Genomic DNA, 3637 nt, shown 5'->3' with positions numbered 1-3637 from the left:
GCACAAGGGCCCTTTGAAGGATTAGAACAATGAAAGCAAGCACTGATGGGTGACAAAGCTGTGCGGGAATTGTTTCTCCGGATGATGAGAGCAGCTCTGATGAAAACACTGCGCTATCTGGTAAATGCAATCTAAACTGGGCACTGGATCCCCCTCCTGCTAAAGATGGGGAAACTGGATGGGTTTAGCCTTTTTTACTGGAGGATGTACAAAAATGCCTACCTGTGATGTATAGGGAAAATTCTCTAACCCAGCAAGGAGCGGGACAGGAGTTCCAAACAAACAACGTCTTGAATCAACAATATGCCTGAATCCCCCCCTACACGTTTTACCTCCTCTTACTGGCACAACCAACAAATCCAACAAACATGAGCGAAAAATTAAATTTCTCCTTAACTAAAACTGTATTTATTCAAAAAATAACACATCACACCACAGTCAATTATCTGAGAGTTACCAGCTGCAGCCCAGGTGAGCACAGACCTCTGCTTGCAGCCACTGCAATAAAATTGCAAATCCTGTTCCTAACCTTAAGCTCCCAACACTATTTTGCTTACATACGGAGTAGTTTTAGAGGATTTTGAAACAACGCTACCAACTGCTGACCCAGAATTTCAAAGTATTTTATCTGATCAAGGAATAAACAGCCCACAGCAGTATGCAATGGGGAATTTAAACACCAATTAGAAGCTTAAACCTGAAAATTGTTTGTTTCATCTATTGTATAAACCTAAGCAATGTACACAAATATGTGCACATTTTTCATAGTAGGGTTTACACTGCTTATAAAATAATATGATTTTCTGTATTAATAGCACACTTAGCTTCACTCTAAAAGCTTGAAATATTTTTTAGACGTTAAGAGTGAGTAATTAGTTATTTTTCTGTTGTTCTCAGGCAACCACGAAACAGTTTTCCAACATTTAGCAAGTTTCTTTAAACAACATTAGCATTCACAACCAGTAAGGTTTTTCCTGTACTTGGCTGGTTGGCTTTTGAAGCTGAGCATGTGGATTTGAGTTAGTCTGCATGCAAGTATTTTAAAGTAAGTATTATATGTATGAAACTGACTTTTATTTAGCTCTTTACACTGCTTAATATTCTCTGCCATTAGATTTTTTGTTATTAATTTGAGGGTTTTGCATTCTTGCAGTCTGGAATTGATTGTGTTTACAACACAACAGGGGTTTCACTGGGGTTTGTATTTGTTCTTTTAATATCTGGCCGTGAATTGTAATACAAAACCACTGCAGTTTGCACTAATAGTGTTGTAAAACTGAGTCTAATTACAGGATACTTTTCAGACTAGAAAAAGGGAGGAACAAAGATCAACAAAAATTAAATTTTAACTGTAAACTTACAAACACTCCACAATTTTAAAGGAACTTTCAAGCTTTTACAGTTGAAAGCCAGTTAACTCTTAGTTGTCACTGCAGTAGAGAACCTGAGATTATACACTATTTGGCTTCTAGCAGTAGTTTAAGAGGTAGAGTATCAGCTGAATGTCTTTTTTTAATATAAATTTTACTCAAGTGGGCCTTTCTGAAGCTTGGTTACCTATGGATTTATATTTAAAAACTATCTGCATGACTGGTGTTTTTTCCAGCAGAAGATACGAAGTATTTGATGACCCCTCTATCATTCAGCAATATCAAAAGCACATTCTGTTTAGAGCTACCTGGATGCAGGGCCAAGCACAGAGAAGCGAAGGCATTAATCAACCAGGCTGCAAATTACAGAGGTACTACTCTGGGATCACTACTAGGTCCTAGATGGGCAAGAAGAAAACTTTGGTTTAGAATGATGAAACTGCAATTTATATCCTCTGCCAACTACAGCAGCTCTTCAGCAGCGTGTGACATTGAGAGCTGGGCTTGTCAGAGGGCAAAATTAGATCCTGAGAAGGCAGCAATGAGAAGCATTTCTGGCACTAGCTCTGGATCCCATGCCAGCACCTGTAAGGAACAGCAGGGCAGGGAGGAAGCACTGGGAAGAGTAGTGAGGAGGTGAGGGGAAAACAGCTCACCAAAGTCCCCAGTACTTACTTCCCTCAGAATAAAGTCCTACTTGCTGAGGAATGAATGGCACTGGCAAAGAGGCTGCCAGTCCTTTTGCTGATTCTGTTTCATTCATGATTTCCATCCCCAGGATGGCCCCTCCAGGGCCCCAGACACAGAGCCATGTGCCAAGATTGTATCTCCACATCTACCCATACCCAGGCCTGCGTTCTTTAATCGACTGTTCTGAAACACCGCATGTCAATACCTCACTAGATTATACTTAATTTATTTATCAGTTGGTTCAAAGATCAGGCACCTATTACTGTTTTCTCTCAATAGCAATTCTCTGTTGATTCTTATTGCTCCAGTGTTTTATACTGTTCTGCCAGCTCTTCAAACTAAACTCAACTGAGTGAGTCAGCAAAAATCCACCTTTGTGGAGCTGCACCATGACTGTCAGTTGATCTAATCTTTTAGAATTTTATCAGGCTCTTGGGGAGATACGTAGTCAGAGGGAAACTGGGCAGTGAAAGTTTCCAAGAGTTTGGGAAGACTGGACTGACCAATACACCAGGGACCTTATAAAGTCACTCTTGGGACTAAAAAATGAGCAAAAGTCTTAAAACATTTATTTCACGGGTGTTCAGCAATGAAAAGTTGCCCCAAATCAGTAAGTCCCTAATCCTTCTGTCTGCCTTTCCAGGCAGGGCATGCTCAGACTGAGAAAAAGCTTTTTGAGGAGTAAACCTGCACTGATGTTGAGACATGAGCTAAGAGAGACAACATTGTTTTCTTGCGCCTCCTGGGCTCTGGCAGGACACCTCTGCAGCAGGCTCGCACCCCCTGCTCTGGTTCTGAGCCAGCAGTCTCAGGTAACACACACACACCTGAGCCACAGCAGCACAGCCCCTCTCACTTTACCAACAAGGACACCTCAGCCCAATTCTGAGCTCGTGCTGGCACTTAAAAGAGCTTGAAGCCCTGCTGGGAAGGTACAGCCAGGCAAGTCAGGGAGAGGGAGAACATCCTGCTACCAGCTGCAATGCCTTACAAGAGGGAAATGCAGAGCAGGTGGGAACCAGAGAAGGGGATAACAAACATTATTTAAGATGTCACTTTGTAATGTGGAAGTTAACAGTATCCCACACAAAACATTTTCCAGTGAGAGTCAGACAGGACTGTTTAGACCTGTGGTAGAACAGGTGATCCAGGAAACACCACAACTCCCAGATTACCAGAGATGAGACTGGTGGTCTTAGAGCACAGCAACAGATCTCAGTGAACAACACTACTGATAGACATTTTTAAAAACACATAAGCCACCACATATATCCCATGGAGCAGTAAAATCAATTTACAGCAAAAACATGACAAGATAAGGAGCTAGAAAATGAGCTTTGCCAGCCAACTGCTGTGACAGCAGCATTGTGCAGGGGGTTTGGGCTCTCTGGAAGTACCTGTGCATCCCACACCTCCAACACCACTCAGCCACAGGATCTCTCCCTTTACTGCTCTGTTACCAGCTCCTCTCCCATGGCAATTACCTTGATACAACTTCCTCAGTGAGGGCTTCAGTAGCACACACAAACCTTTCATTAAGGTGGCAATAAACTCCTCTTCATTTCCACCAGTTCTCA

Source organism: Corvus brachyrhynchos, unplaced genomic scaffold (genome assembly GCF_000691975.1).
Source record: "Corvus brachyrhynchos isolate BGI_N302 unplaced genomic scaffold, ASM69197v1 scaffold266, whole genome shotgun sequence".
Classification (NCBI taxonomy): Eukaryota; Metazoa; Chordata; class Aves; order Passeriformes; family Corvidae; genus Corvus; species Corvus brachyrhynchos.
The sequence above is the reverse complement of the archived record's forward strand: the minus strand, read 5'-3'. Positions refer to the sequence as shown.